The sequence below is a fragment of the Aulonocara sp. 'chitande type north' Nkhata Bay genome, linkage group LG18 (assembly GCF_057382095.1).
Source record: "Aulonocara sp. 'chitande type north' Nkhata Bay isolate Kocher_YH1m ecotype deep benthic linkage group LG18, A_spYH_male_GT1.1, whole genome shotgun sequence".
Classification (NCBI taxonomy): Eukaryota; Metazoa; Chordata; class Actinopteri; order Cichliformes; family Cichlidae; genus Aulonocara; species Aulonocara sp. 'chitande type north' Nkhata Bay.
The window spans coordinates 40,874,356-40,891,436 of NC_141361.1; the positions used below are offsets into that span (position 1 = coordinate 40,874,356).

A 17,081-nucleotide genomic window follows, 5' to 3' on the forward strand; every position below is an offset into this window, starting at 1 on the left:
TCAACCCAAAGTGGTAATGACCACTTCAACAAAGGAAGCAACAATAAGGCTTCAACAGAAAGAGACAGCAACACTGCTAGCAAACAATATCCAGGCAGGCCACACAAACTAGTGAAGGCTGCCGTCACTCATGGGCAATCACTGCTCAGTTAAGCACTACTCACAAAGAGCCACACGCAGCAGGCTGTTCCACACCTAAGCCAGTAACACACTCTGACCCGCACAGAGGAAATCCACCAGAAACCTCTCCCTCCTCCTCCACACTGCTCTTCTCCAGCTTATATCACCCCTGAGGGTAATTGGTTGTAACGAGAGCAGATGAGCAGCAGGTGTGACCTAAAGGAGAAGGCAGGGGCAGAGAGAGACAAGGGGAGGGGCCAGAACGAAGGAGGAGGAGAGGGAGAAGACAACACCACGCCCACACACTCCCACAGCCTCCCAGGATGTAACAATCGGCTATGTACCACAGGCCTTCAAGCTGGCTGTAGTTAAACCTTTACTCAAAAAGCATCTCTAGACCCAGCAGTCTTAGCTAATTATAGGCCAATCTCCAACCTTCCTTTATATCAAACATCCTTGAAAGAGTAGTTGTCAAACAGCTAACAGATCATCTGCAGAGGTTTATTTGAAGAGTTTCAGTCAGGTTTCAGAGCTCAGCACAGAAACAGCTTTAGTGAAGGTTACAAATGATCTTCTTATGGCCTCTGACAGTGGACTCATCTCTGTGCTTGTCCTGCTAGACCTCAGTGCAGCGTTCGATACTGTCGACCATAATATCCTATTAGAGCGATTAGAACATGCTGTAGGTATTACAGGTACTGCGCTGCAGTGGTTTGTATCATATCTATCTAATAGACTCCAGTTTGTGCATGTAAATGGAGAGTCCTCTTCACACACTGAGGTTAATTATGGAGTTCCACAGGGTTCAGTGCTAGGACCAATTCTGTTTACATTATACATGCTTCCCTTAGGCAGCATCATTAGAAGACATAGCATACATTTACACTGCTATGCTGATGACACCCAGCTCTATCTGTCCATGAAGCCAGATAACACACACCAATGAGTTAAACTGCAGGAATGTCTTAAAGACATAAAGACCTGGATGGCCGCTAACTTTCTGCTTCTTAATTCAGATCAAACTGAGGTTATTGTACTCGGCCCTGAAAAGCTTAGAAATATGGTATCTAAGCAGATTCTTCCTCTGGATGGCATTACCTTGGCCTCCAGTAACACTGTGAGGAACCTTGGAGTCATTTTTGACCAGGACATGTCCTTCAACGCACATATTAAACAAATATGTAAGACTGCTTTCTTCCATTTGTGCAACATCTCTAAAGTTAGAAATATCCTGTCTCAGAGTGACGCTGAAAAACTAGTTCATGCATTTATTACTTCCAGGCTGGACGACTGTAATTCATTATTATCAGGAAGTCCTAAAAACTCCCTGAAAAGCCTTCAGCAGTCAGTCAGATTGCCGCCCCTCCCTGAGCCTGGTTCTGGTGAACATGTGTTTCTGTTAAAAACGAGTGTTTCCTCCCCACTGTCACCAGTGTGCCTGCTCGTGGTCTGATTGTGTTTCCTCTGTAGGGTCTTTACGTACAATATTAACTGCCTGAGGTGACCGTTGTTGTGATTTGGTGCTAAGAAAAACTGAACTGAATCTGTGAAACTACTGCAGATCACTATAACACTAAACATTTCAGCCCTTTGGGGGGAGTTGTGCTTTTGTTGTGAAAATCTGTTCCTGCTCTTTTCCTCTGCAGGCATTACAACATGGTTTCCTGGATTTTGAAAGGTTCAGTGCAGAAGAATATGAACATTATGAGGTAACAGACTGCAGAGACTGTGCTACAGGTCGATATCAATGCAAACAGGACCAGGATACAGGAAGAAATAACTAACGTACGCTTGTTATTCATCCAGTTTATTTGCAGTGCTGTTAGTAACACAGTCAGGGCCAACCAAGAGCTCGTACGATGTCCAGGCCTGCCTTGGTGCACGCTGTACTTCCTCAGTTTCTCAGTTAGATTGATCCATAGCTCACCCGTCCAAGTGATAGACAGTCAGTGAAGTAAAGGTCAACAAAACTGATTTCCAATGAAAGGTAAAAGCCCGTACGTGTTCATTACTGCAGTGGTGGTATAATTAAGGTGTTCTGGATCCATGTTTTAACTGATATGTGGCTAACCTCTATCACAGTCTTTCCTTTCTTTTTGTGCTTTTAGCGAGTTGAAAATGGAGATATGAACTGGATCGTTCCGGGCAAAGTTCTGGCGTTCAGTAGCCCTCATTCTCGTGGTGAGTCAGAATCTCTAAGCTAAAAGCTAAAAGCATGCCTCCAAACCAACACCAGTGCTCACGTTGCTGGGCTGACAGAAGGCCTGTGCAGCCCCTCAGTGCCTGCACGTCCTGAAGCAGCTGAGAAGAGCTAACCTTACCCTGCTGTCTTCTGACGGCGTGCATTGTTTCCTGCTTAGTGCTGTCGTGTTGTTACGGCTGGATTAGACGAGCCTGAACCCTGCAGTGGCTCGGGGTTTCCCATGATGCACTCATGCTTCTCCATCCCTCAGCTCTTTTTACTTTCTGTGTATTTACACCACTTTGCACGTAGTTATTATTCCCCTCTGGCTCTCGTCCATCTCTTGTCCTGTTGTCCTCCCCCCACCCCGACCACATGAGCCAGATTGCGCCCCCTCCCTCAGCCTGGTTCTTGTTAAAAGGGAGTTTTTCTTTCCCGCTGTCAGCAGGTGCTTGGGGCCGTCCGATCGTTGGGTTTTCTCTGTATTTAACGTCTTTACCTTACAACATAAATCAGCTGACACTACGTCATTGAATCTTATTTTACGTTCGCATTAAAAACAGACGCTCGCTGATTGAAACGTATGACGTAACTCAGCTGTTGTTGACTCTGTCTCCAGGTTATCCCCTCCACACACCCGAGGCATACTTCTCATACTTTTGCCAAAATGACATAACGACCGTGGTTCGTCTGAACAGGACGTTGTATGATGGCAGGCGGTTTGAGGATGCAGGATTTGAGCACCACGACCTCTTCTTCCTTGATGGGACCACGCCCTCTGACCTCATCGTCAGACGCTTTCTGCATGTGTGTGAAAGTACAGACGGGGCAGTGGCGGTGCACTGTAAAGGTAGGACTGCAAGTCTTTATGTTTAATTGATGTCATTTATTTCTTTTATCTTAACTTTGTCTCTTTAAACACTCCATCCATTTACAGCTGGATTAGGCCGCACGGGCACTCTGATTGGCTGCTACCTGATGAAGCACTTCCGGTTTACTGCAGCCGAGGCGATTGCTTGGATCAGAGTCTGCAGACCTGGATCTATCATCGGTCCACAGCAAAACTTCTTAGAAGAGTGAGTTTGTGCCTCAGCTGTGACCGCTCAAACCAAACGGTCCACTTTCCGTGACTCCAAAGGTCTCGGTCGGAGACAATCATTAAGCTGTAGTCCGTTCATGAAAGTACAGGAGTAATGCTGTGCACACAGACACGTCTGCAACACTTCATTAGGATAATGTCACAAAACACAAGCAGACGGCAGCTTCACCTCCAAGGTGCACGGAGAAGACAAAGATCTGACGAGGTGAAGACTCCAGTCACAGAGTATCAGGGAACCATAACGTGTTAGTGGCCTTCATCAGGGTCATTGCGTTTGTGAAGGTGTGATTGGTCCACTTGGATCTTTTTCTGTTTCCAGTCTTTTTTATTTAAACACAAGCTGTTTGACATTTTGCAATGACCCAAAAGGCGTTGGCCACTGAGTACAGCTGTTCTCTAATACTTCGAGTGTCGCTGGAGTCTTCACACAAAGCACAAGTAGATCAGGAAGGGTTTGAGGGGTCACCTTGGCCTTCAACGTCGGCAGATCTCAGTCTCATCGAGCATCTGTGAGATGTGCTGGACAAACAAGGCCCGTCTGTCCTTAGGCTGTGGCATCTATTGCTGTTAGCACACAGGATGTTTCTCCATGCTGAGGTCATGGTTGGAGCATGCTGGAAATGTTAGAAGAGAAGCAAAAGGTGGAGGTCAGGGTGGGGCATTCCCCAGGGTGCCCATGTGCAGCTGGTGGTGACTGCAGCAGTGGGAAACTGGTGGATGATGAATCGAATCGAATTAAAAGAAGCCTGAAACTGTGATACTGCTGCAGACTGCAGTCACAGTGTGCAGCTGGTTTCTCTCCTCAGCTCTGGACGCACACTTCCTCCTTACGCCACAGTAGCGCTCTGTTGCTAATGGCTACTAGCTTTGTGTGTCTACTTACACGCTAAACCAGGATGTTGAATGTTGTACCTGCTAAACGTGATATCACAGTCAGTTTGTGGCGTGTGTTTGATGTTTGTGTGCAGGAAGCAGCACAGTTTGTGGGTTCAGGGTGACGTGCATCGGTCTAAACAGAAGCTGGTCCAACAGAGACTGAGTCGGCAGCAGCAGCTGCAGCAGCAGCAGCAGCACCGCTCTGACTCTGTGCAGGGAGGCAAACAGGAGGCAGTGTCCTCGCTGCTTTCCAGCATGGATGACCTGTCAATCAACACCGTGCTCTGCAAGTCATATAGCTTGGATGAGGTCAGCGGTGTGACTTCATAGCACCTTTTCTTAATGGTTACTGCAGAATTCAAACAGGCTACTGAGTTCCGATCACAATGTTGTGTTTTCATGCTGCTAATTGTGTCTGTGCAGAATAACTGCAAAGAAGTCAGTCTGACACAGGGAGACGAACTGAGAGCACTGAAGGGAAAACGCCCACCGAGATCAGCGTCATCCTGCTCAAGGTACCAACATCTGTAATGTAATTAATGATAGATGGTTATTGTGGTCAGTGCAAGAGACACGTAGAGAATTAGCTCAAACGCTGGAAACAAAGTTTCTATTAACAAGGAGAGATAATAGACACCAATATGTTTTTGTGGATGTCAGAAAGTACGTAAGTGACTGTTGTCGAATGCTACAAAGAACGCACGCTTTGTTTGCACGCTGTCTAACAGGCAGACCGGACTGCATGAAATCCTGCTGTGTTCTCATCTGTGCAGCGTGAATGTTGTGTGTAACCTGCTCGAGCTCATGTGTCCTTCTTTGTTCTTCGGTTAAACTGAAACCTAAATGCAACAGGAGAAGTTGTTGTCTTTTGGCGACTTTAGTTATGAGTGAGATTAAGGTTCTGGAGGTTGTCAGAGTATTCCTTCTACTGCCTGACGGTGTCCTCAGCTGGAGCCAGCAGGCCTCCATCTTTACTGTACACCGTGTTGGTGGAGCACCACTTCCCCTCCTGACGCTTTGCCAGAATCGCTCCTCCTACGCCCAAGTTTTTGCTGCAGCCGCGGCCTGAGCTGCGTTTCGATTGGCCTGCCCGCTGCCTCTGCTCTCCATCCTTGGCTGCAGCCAGACACACAATCAGTAGATAATACCTCTGCTCACTACAGTTTTTGTTTGGGTCCCTGAATCCACGGCACAAATATAGCAGATATATAAGAAGCTGCCATAGTTCAAGAAACATCTTATAAAAAGTAAATAGTTACAAATCGGGGATATGAGAGCTGCGGCAAAAAGAAACCAAAGGACGACCACGAACCAAACTCACGACGTGCCTCCGGCTTCTCCTGTAAACTAACATCACCAAACTGCTAACCTGACACAACCAAGAGCTGGGCTTCCACGGAGGTTAAATCAGGTACCTCCCACACGTCGAAGCGTGTTTGTATCTCGTCTCTTGTACAGAGTGTGAGTGCAGATGTTGATTCCTGCAGTGAGCGTAGAAATCAGAAGGATTTTTGGAGAAGTTGTTCGTTGTGCTTGTTTCTGTGAAGGATCAAGTTTTATTTGCTCTTGGATCACACACACACACAAATATGAGGTGTTCTTGTTTTCTGTGTCAGGTTAAACCTGTCCAAGACTTCACACCGCTCCATCCTCCCTCCCCCGAAGCCCTCCAAAGTCCACCTCACCCCTCCTCTACCACCACTGCTCCGCAGATCAGGAGGTTGGTGTCTGTGCTTTTGTCCTTACTAGAAGCACATTATAATAAAACCAATGTAAAATGTGATGTGCTGATGTCTCCACAGTCCCTTCAGCCTCACGTTGTTCAGCACCAGGCCAGCACTGATTCACTGACTTCACACTTGGGACGTTCTGGTCATGAATCAGCCCAGCTGATGATGGACTCGCTGGAGACTGCATCAGCTCTCTTGCACGTTTAACCCTAGAACACTATCGCTATAAATAGTAACACAATCGCTAATGCCGGGTGATTTTTACCCGATATAATATAACCAATAAAAAGTAATCAAATATATCAAAATATGACAACACATGACAAATTAGAGTGGTCTTCTTTTACTTTCAACTGTGCCATGTCTAACAAAATGAAAGAAAAACCCTCCTAAAACAAAAGAATGACTCTGGAAAGCTGGTCTTTGGTCCACCCATTCCTGGGACATTTGAGACTTCCCTGGTGAAGGCACAGGCTCCTCGACACGCAAACAGCTGCAGGAGAGAGAAATCATGTAAATGTATTTGCTCGGGTGTAAATCACCCAGCGATAGCGTTCTCGGGTTAATAGGCTGTAAATGCTTTTTTAGCCCCAATAACTACTTTTCGTTTCGACAGAGCCAACAGTTTGTCACCACTTTAACTGGTCACGTGGCCCATTCTGTGATAACAGGGCCGACACCATAAATCATCACGTCTCTTGGGTATAGCAGGCAGGTAACTGTGAAAAACTGCGGCTGCATATTGCAGATATAACATCTGCTGGATGCTGAATGCCCCGCTGTCACAATCATTTTGCTGGAAGCAAAGGACACGTGCAGGTGCAAACACCAAACAACGCTTACAGGGGAGGTCGTGGCCCGAGGACTGAGTCAGACCATCGCCAAGAGCAGTCTGGGTGCTTCTGATAAACGGCTGCTGCCATTTGTCCATCCGAAGTTCAGAACCACAGGATGTAGACGGCCTGAAGCAACGTCTTGTATTCTGTCCCCTGCGTGCGTGGTTCTGGTACACGAAGTGACAGATAGCTAAACATATGCCGTAAGCACTGAAAGCGTTGAATGATGAGTCAGGCGTGAAAGTAAAGTTGAGGGCTGTTTACTTGTTTGTCTTCATCAACGTACAACTTACAGTGATTTCCCAGAACTTGTGAAACTACAAAAAATACAAAAAGAAATATGCTCAATAAAGAATTATGCATTTGCTTCACATGGCGAACAGATCTAGGCATTTATATATACATCTCTCCAAATATGCATAAAATCAATAAAATATACAACACTCACTACTTATAAAGATGAAACACAATTCAAACTTACAAACAAAGCTTCTCCATGGCATAACACAGGTGGATGCTTAAGGATTAAACAGGGAGACTTCTGGTACGCCTCATTGTGCAAATCCCAATACTAAAATGGCTTCCTGCATTACCCCACTCATGTGACTCTAAACATCCAATAGGAAACTCTTCCTGTATCACCCCACTCATGTGACTCTAAACATCCAATAGGAATACAAGCCAAACCACATAAAAATTCACTTGACCGCAGTCTCCAAGCTAACCACTAGGAGATGCTAAAATTCTCAATGTGCACATAACATTACACTCCCCGCCTGGTATTGAACACAATACCACTATCAATTTCTTAGCAGTTCAATCAGCTAAAGAAAATAACACATTGACTGTCCATGGTAGATAATCAGATAGACAAAAGTACCACTACTTCGGTTACTGGTCTAAAGAAGGTCTTAATGGTACCTCCTTTCGTGACCCTCAGTTCGAGTTTCCTGACCTTTCCATCACTGTCTGGGTAAGCCTTGGTGACAAGAGCCATTGGCCACTGATTTCTTTTTACCTGAGGGTCTTTGAGCAACACCAAGTCCCCTTCCTTGACATTGGGCTGACTATTTTGCCACTTGCTTCGATTTTGAAGAGTAGAGAGATATTCTCGCCTCCATCTCTCCCAAAATGTATTCGCCAAGTGCTGAACACGTTTCCACTGCTGACGATACATATCTGTAGCTTCAAATGATCCTGGAGGAGCAAGAGGGGTGCAGACCTTCTGTGTCAAGATCATTGCTGGAGTCAGAAGAAACGGTGAATCTGGATCACTTGAGATGGGAGCAAGAGGCCTTGCATTTATTATCGCTCCTACTTCAGCCATAAGGGTCGAAAGCACTTCATGAGTGAGATGCGAGGGACTGATCTGAGAAAGCATAGAGTCAAGAATCCGTCTCGAAACCCCAATCATTCTTTCCCATACTCCTCCCATATGGGAAGAATGAGGTGGGTTGAACAGCCATGTGCATCCTTCCTCACTGAGGTACCTTGAGATATCGGTTTCATCCCGTAGGAGAATTTGAAGTTCTCTGCAAGCCCCCTTAAAGTTTGTGCCACAGTCAGAGCGGATCATCTTCACAGGACCACGCATAGCAAAGAACCGCCGTAGAGCATTAATGAAGCTCGATGTGTCCATTGACTCTATGAGCTCGATATGTACAGCACGAACACTTAAACATGTGAAGAGTACTGCCCACCTTTTAGAGTTTGCGGCACCACCTCGGGTGCGACGGGTGGAGACATTCCAGGGGCCGAATACATCCAGGCCCACATTTGTAAATGGAGGTTCAGTGCTAAGACGATCAGGTGGAAGATTTGCCATCTTTTGCTCTGCGGGTCTACCACGAAGTCTGTTGCATGTAACACACTTGTGCAGGTTTCTGGAGATACATTTCTTTGCCCCTACAATCCAGATGCCAGCCGTGCGAATAGCTCCCTCAGTAAAAACTCTGCCTTGATGGTGAACCCGCTCATGGTAGTAGTTTACAAGTAGAGTAGCTATGTGGCTGCGGCCAGGAATGATGAGAGGATGCTTTTCATGTGTCTCGATTGAAGCATGCTGGAGCCGCCCACCAACTCTTAAAAGTTTGCTATCATCAAGAATTGGGCTGAGCTTCCTCAGAGGACTGCTTTTGGGAATTACTTCGCCTTTCTCCAAACAAGACACTTCCACTTGGTATGTCTCCTTTTGTACACATCCAATAATGGTATGCCTTGCTTGCGACAGTGTATCCATTTTGTGTGGCTTCAAACAGTGATGCCAACCTTTGCAGTCTTGCCCATTGCTATCCTTCTCAGACCTGAAGGATTGGACGATGTGGATTAGGGAGGCCACAGCTCTGACAAGGGGTTGCCACATGGAAAATCTTTCAAATCGATGCGACCCCATACTCCTATGGGGGTTTGCAACAGTAGTAATGTGGCTTCTGACCTCTGTATCAGAGTCTGGATCAATGAGGTCATAGGATGTTTCTTTACCTGAGTCTATGTCCCCAGAACGTCTCAGAAAACGTGGACCTGTAAGCCAGTTGGTGCTTAAGAGACGAGCTGGATGCACTGACCTGGTGGCAACATCTGCAGGGTTTTCATCAGTGTGGACGTATTGCCACTGTTCAGGGCATGAGAACTTCCTTATCCGTTCCACTCTGTTGCTGACATACACATAAAATCTCCTGCTTTCATTGTAAATATACCCCAGCACCACCTTGCTGTCAGTATAGAACTTCAGACTATCAAGACTAATGTCCAGCTCTTTCACAAGCAGCTCAGCAATTTCCACTGCCAGAACAGCAGCACCTAATTCCAACCTGGGAATAGTGTGGAATGGCACGGGGGCTAACTTGGCTTTCCCCATTATGAAACCTACATGACATTTACCTTCCACATCTTCCACTTTGAGATATGCCACAGCCGCAATGGCCTTGGTGGAAGCATCCGAGAAGATATGGATCTCTGTACGTTGTGCAGTGGACAGGGACGTAGCAATGTAGGCTCGGGAGATTGCAAACTGTTCCAAATCCTGCAGTGAATCCCTCCAGGTAATCCACTCTGTTGCCTTTTCAGACGGGAGGGGAGCATCCCAGTCACTGCTGTCACGAGTGAGCTGCTGCAACAAGAGCTTTCCTTGAATAGTAACGGGAGCTACGAGACCAAGTGGATCAAACAAACTATTGATAGTTGCAAGAACTCCTCTTCGGGTGAATGGCTTCTCGCTCCTGGCAACACGGAATGTAAAAGTGTCATTCACAAGGTCCCAGCTTAATCCAAGACTTCGCTGCAAAGGAGGTGAATCTTTGTCCAGGTCGAGATTTTTCAAGTCTTTTGCATGATCTGTTGATGGGAAAGCCTGCATGACAGTTAGGCAATTGGATGCTATTTTATGAAGTCTCAAGTTGGAGATGGCAAGCATGCCTTGGGCTGCCTTGAGAAGACTGATAGCTGCTGTTGCAGATGGCAGTGACTTGAGTGCATCATCAACGTAGAAATTCCTGTGTATGAACTCCTTTGCCCCCTCCCCAAACTCGCCCTCTCCATGTAAAGCTGCTCTCCGAAGCCCATAAGTAGCCACAGCTGGAGAGGGGCGGTTGCCAAACACATGGACTCTCATACGATATTCCACAACTTCCTTCGTGATGTCATTGTCTTTAAACCACAGAAATCTGAGGAAGTTCCTGTGGTCTTCCCTGACAACAAAGCTGTGAAACATCTGCTCAATATCTGCTGTGATGGCTACCTGTTCATGCCTAAACCACATTAGGACTCCCAGCAGAGTGTTATTTAAGTCTGGCCCTGTCAACAGCACATCGTTCAAGGAGATGCCAAGATAAGGAGCGCTTGAATCAAACACAACTCGGATCTGGCCAGGCTTGCGTGGATGATAGACGCCAAAACTGGGAAGGTACCAGCATTCATCTCCATCGTTGAGTGCTGGAGCTGGTTCAGCATGATCTCGATCAAAGATATTCTGCATGAAAGCCAGAAAATGTCTCCTCATCTCAGGTTTCCTTTCTAGAGTTTTGCAGAGACTGGTGAAACGAGTCAGAGCTTGTCCTCTGTTGTTAGGCAGCCGTGGTCTTGGCATGCGAAAGGGAAGGGGAGCTACCCAACTGTTAGCATCATCTATGAACATTTCATTATTCATCAACTGAATGAACCGTTTGTCCTCAATAGATGGGGCAACTTCATTGTCATTCTCTGTTCTTTCGAAGATTTTGTTGCCAAGTAAATGATCATCAGAGTTCTGAAACAGGCTGTCCAGAGGATGAAAGTGTGACAGGGTTTGAGAGTTGAGAGGTCTTATGCCTGTCCTTGTTGTAAGCTTCTCTTTCACAACTAGGTGGTTGGGACATGGACTGAAATGAGAGTGACGCCCATTCTCCAGAACGTTAGTCCGGTAGACATTAACTGCTTTCGGCTTGTGAGCTGCACCCAAACAGACGTCTCCAACTACGACCCAGCCAAGGTCCAGTCTTTGGGCATAGGGTGCATTATTGGGCCCGTTGCGTTGGTCTCTCACTTTATGGACTTGTAACACATCCCGACCCAGCAGAAGGAGAATTTGCGCATTTGGATCAAGTTCAGGGATGAGATGAGTGATAGACTTTAGGTGTGGGTGGTGTTTGACTACATCAGGAGTAGGTATCTCCGATCTATCATCTGGGATATGGCTACACTCAATAAGTGTGGGAAGAGGAATGCTGAGACGTCCATCCAATGGCTGAGCCACAAATCCAACTCCTCTTCGGCCAGATAACTCAGTGACTCCAGCACATGTGCGCAGCGTGTAGGGAGAACCGGTACCCTTGAGGCCAAACAGGTCGAAGAATTTGGACCGAGCAAGAGACCTATTGCTCTGGTCATCAAGTACGGCATAGACTTTTATAGATCTTTCTGGTTGTCCTCTAGGATGCACTTTTATGAGACAGATTTTAGAGCAAGAGCGGGAGTTATTGGCAATTCCACACACTTCTGTGCATTTGGAGATTATGTCAGGAGAAGCCGCTTCATCTTCCTCCCCGCCATGCTCATCCTCAGGGTCTTTGACAGCCCATGGAGCTGGTCCTGGATGAAGTGCTGTGACGTGCTTGTCACTGTTACACTCTTTACAGTGAATAATTGTTTTGCAGTCTTTAGCAACGTGTTCAGTTGAGGAGCAGCATCTGAAACAAACTCCACTATCTCGCAGGAACGTTTTGCGTTCATCCAGTGTCTTAGCTCGGAAGCCCCTACACCGCTTGAGAGGGTGGGGTTTTTTGTGAATCGGACACTGTCTGTCCACATCCAACTTACTGCTAGCTGACTCTGTGGGCTTGATGGCAGATGTTGATGTAATCTCTGTTTTGCTGGATGAGACGTGGTTCCTGGAATGCGTGTACCTTTTAGGTGAGTTTTCTGGTTTCACTGTCGTCATCCCAAATGAGCTAAATGCAAAACTTGGATCATTACGAGTGCGGGCTTCTTTGCAGACAAAGTCAGTGAAGAATGAGAATGGTGGAAACTGGCCTTGGTTTTGCAGCTTGTACGCACTGCCTTGTGTCGTCCATTTTTCTTGAAGGCCATACGGCAGTTTCTCCACTATTGGGTTAATGCCGCGAGAGGTATCCAGATAGGCGAGCCCAGGCAAACAACCTTCTAACTTTGCTGACCCCAACTCCCTTAACAAGTCACCAAGCTCTCTCAGGTTGAGAGGGTCCCTGTTGCTGATCTTAGGAAATCTCTCCAGTTTGTCCAGCAGAGCTTTCTCAATTATTTCAGGAGACCCGTAGTTCTCTTCAAGTCGCATCCACGCCATCCTGAGCCCTGCAGCGGGGTCATTGACATGAACAGCTCTGATTCTCCTGACTTGCTCAGATGATTGAGGACCTAACCATCTAGTGAGAAGGTCAAGCTCTTCATTGCAGGTGAGTTTTAGCCCTTCAATGATGTTCATGAAGGTAGACTTCCAGCCCCAATAATTCTCTGGACGATCATCAAACTTTGTCATCCCGGATGTCACAAGTTCCCGGCGAGCCATGTATACAGCAAAGTCATTAATGCCGGTATGGTTCAGAGCAGAGGGCTGCGCTGCTTGCATTCTAAGAGGATGTGTGTGTGGTTGAGGTTCCTGCAGGGGGGTGACACTACATGGATAAATCCCAGGGTAATTCTGAGCAGATGGATGCTTCATACCATTTTCTTCAAAGGTATTATGGCTCTTGACACGAGCTGGAGTGGAGCTCAGTCCATCAATGGCTGTACGAATGGGATTCAGTTCATTGTCCTGGAGTGGTGGAGCATGAGAGAAATCGCGTGGCCGACTGGAGGTGATATGGGACTCAAGGCCGGGCAACGACAGCTGACTAGAGTGCATTCTTGAGTGACACTCAACATAATCATTTGTTCTTTTTTCTGTGGAGTCAGGGGGAATTCCTATGATGTCCGCTGCCCTGAGATCTTGTTTAGAGCCGAGTTCTGCTACGGCTGATTCCAAAACCTCCGCCTCAGCTAAAGCCGCTGCAACTTCTTTCTCTTGCTTCAGTGTGGCCAGAGCAGCCTCCATGCGTGCCTCTTCTACTCTCAACTGGGCTTTTTCCACCATGAGTTCAGTTTCTTTTTTGACAAAGGTGGAGCGAGCACGCACTGCTTCAGCTCTTGCGCGTGCTTTAGCAGCTACTAGGCTTGCTGAAGACTTGCAGGAGCTGTTAGAAGAACTAGCAACAGATCTGGTCACATATGATTTCACAGATGTTCCTGGAGATCTAGTCTTCTGTTGATCTTCTGTATCTGGCTTATTGTCCATGATGACTATTCGGCATGCAAGGTAAAACTAAACGAGGCAGGAAGACTAATGAGTGTTAGCGGTCTCTGCTATCCAGACTTACTGTATTATCCCAGGTGTGATGCTGTTTTTTCACTATTCTGTCCCCTGCGTGCGTGGTTCTGGTACACGAAGTGACAGATAGCTAAACATATGCCGTAAGCACTGAAAGCGTTGAATGATGAGTCAGGCGTGAAAGTAAAGTTGAGGGCTGTTTACTTGTTTGTCTTCATCAACGTACAACTTACAGTGATTTCCCAGAACTTGTGAAACTACAAAAAATACAAAAAGAAATATGCTCAATAAAGAATTATGCATTTGCTTCACATGGCGAACAGATCTAGGCATTTATATATACATCTCTCCAAATATGCATAAAATCAATAAAATATACAACACTCACTACTTATAAAGATGAAACACAATTCAAACTTACAAACAAAGCTTCTCCATGGCATAACACAGGTGGATGCTTAAGGATTAAACAGGGAGACTTCTGGTACGCCTCATTGTGCAAATCCCAATACTAAAATGGCTTCCTGCATTACCCCACTCATGTGACTCTAAACATCCAATAGGAAACTCTTCCTGTATCACCCCACTCATGTGACTCTAAACATCCAATAGGAATACAAGCCAAACCACATAAAAATTCACTTGACCGCAGTCTCCAAGCTAACCACTAGGAGATGCTAAAATTCTCAATGTGCACATAACATTACATCTTGGTTGCGGAAACACAGACCTTTAGAAGTCGTACCAAAATCCACGCCTTAAACTTTGGCAGATCACATGATGGACCTAGCTTATTTGGCACGTTGTTGTAATGTTGTCTCCTCGTTTTCAGTACTTTAGTAACCAGGTTGGGTCAGAGAACCATAGCAAACCACATCTTTTGTAAGAGATTGGTGCACATTGTTCAAGAATTAACAACTGGACGCAAAATTGTCTTGCAAGACCAAGAGTGACACACTGCTTCTGCTACAGATGTTATTTATATTCTCCCAGATTTCATCGATAAAGTATGACAAACTTATATTTGTTGGTCTGTTAATGTTCTAATGATGCAGAGCGAGGGACACAAAGCCACGACGTGCTTATAATGCACTGTGAAAGCCTCTGAGCACACATGCTGGCAATGAAAGAGGAAATCAGTAAAATGAAGACAGAGATTCTGATGTTTCACGTCAGACTGAACACGGCACGCACACTTTATTTCACAGGTCATTCACATTCATGCACTGGATTTGTCAACAGGACTTTATCATACATAAAGCAAACTCACTATGTTCAGCTTTGCACTATTTCTTTCTTGCAGTAAAATTCTTAACATGCAAATGATGTTCAGCTTTGAGCGTGTTGTTGCTGTCATGCTTTCCTGTATCTGACTGTGTGACAGCAGCTCAGATGTGCTGTCTGATTGGTAGTTTACTCCAAAGGAGGGAAACCAGCTAATGCTAGTGTGAAGTGCTAAAATCAACAATAAAGTCCAAGTAATGACGAGATAATGACTCATGCTTCTCTTTGTTATCATCACACTGTCATTGTGTCATAACCTTCACTGAAAGTCACCTGACACTGCTGTGGGACGCTGTGGGACGCTGTGGGATGCTGTGGGACGCTGTGGGATGCTGTGGGACGCTGTGGGATACTGTGGGACGCTGTGGGAAGCTGTGGGACGCTGTGGGATACTGTGGGACGCTGTGGGACGCTGTGGGATACTGTGGGACGCTGTGGGACGCTGTGGGATGCTGTGGGACGCTGTGGGACGCTGTGTGATGCCGTGGGATGCTGTGGGATGCCGTGGGACGCTGTGGGACGCTGTGGGATGCTGTGGGATACTGTGGGACGCTGTGGGATGCTGTGGGATGCTGTGGGACGCTGTGGGATGCTGTGGGACGCTGTGGGATGCTGTGGGACGCTGTGGGATGCTGTGGGATGCTGTGGGACGCTGTGGGATGCTGTGGGACGCTGTGGGACGCTGTGGGATGCTGTGGGATGCCGTGGGACGCTGTGGGATGCTGTGGGATGCCGTGGGACGCTGTGGGATGCCGTGGGATGCCGTGGGATGCTGTGGGATGCTAAGACTGTGGATTCCATGTGCTTGGTATCATTTGGGGAATTTAATGACCAAAACATCAGAAATAACTGAGGCGACTCTATAAGGGAATCCCCTCTGTTGACACTGTACTGAGTCAAAAGTATAAGGAACTGAGCTACATGGATTACCTGCACATACACTGACCTACGTATATGAAACAGTACTGTACCATATATGTATAACAGGGCCTCTTAAACTAAAATCCTGGCTGTATCCTTACTGTAGTTAAGTTAAATACGTCCTCTATAGTCTCCAAATCATTGTCTGGTTGGGACACTTATATTTGTTGGTCTGTTAATGTTCTAATGATGCAGAGCAGGGGACACACATATATATATATATATATACACACATATATATATTTATATATATATGTGTATATATATGAGTATATATGAGTATGCATTTGAAGTACACTTCAAATTGGGACAGCCGTCGTCGCGTGGCGGTGACGTAATCGCACTTAAAATGTGTACTTCAAGCGTGCAGACCCTGAATTGGGACACAGCCTCAGTGTTTCAGTCATAAAAACACTTCCTGTCTCCGCGGGGGCCCATCACGTATAGGTGTAACGGAGAAACAGCCAATCAAATCGCAGCTTTTCAGGCATTGGAAAAAAAAAGATTGTTTTTTACACTGAACTGTCTGAGCGCGGGTTCGAGTCCTGGTTGGGACAAAGGTTGTGTTACATTATCAAAAGTTAAACACCATTTTCAATCTACTTATTGTGGATAACATTTATTTTTTAATTTTTAGTTCATTATCATTTTATTTATATTATATAGTGTTATGGCCTGTGGAGCAATTTTTCTGCACCTATACTGTCACAAAGTGCATAACTCAGACTAAACTGTATCATCACAGTCTTGAGATGATACATAGCAGACATATAGTCTACAATTATGGAGACATCCAACTTTTAATACAAAGACTAAAGCTAAAACTAATACAGATACATTCTGATGACATAGAACATGAAGCTTATACATAATTTCAATAAGGCATGTCTGTGATAAATCATCTGTCTGCTTCCTGGTGGCTGTTAGTTTATGTCTATTCATTTTCCAGCACAAACTCAGTACTGACATCGTTGCTTTATTCCAGTCATGCTCTTGCCAGCCTCCACTCTGCATGCTTTAAATCGGTTGCTCTTCTGCATTTCAGATCTGCAGCCATGCAGCCCGCCTCCTCTCCTTTCTCCTCTTCACCGTGGTCACTCAGAGCCCTGTCCCAGCCTCCATCTTCATCTTCATTACTATCAGCATGTTGACTCTGGGGTGGTGGTTGTGCAACATCCTGTCACTGCTGGGATTCTTTCTGCTATGATGGCTCATAACT

General features: G+C 46.0%; 1 pseudogene; it reads left to right on the plus strand.

Moving 5' to 3' along the window:
• LOC147309266 (dual specificity protein phosphatase CDC14AB-like) overlaps positions 1-6,978 on the plus strand; it is a 9,360-nt pseudogene extending 2,382 nt beyond the window's left edge.
• Positions 6,979-17,081: the final 10,103 nt, after the last annotated feature.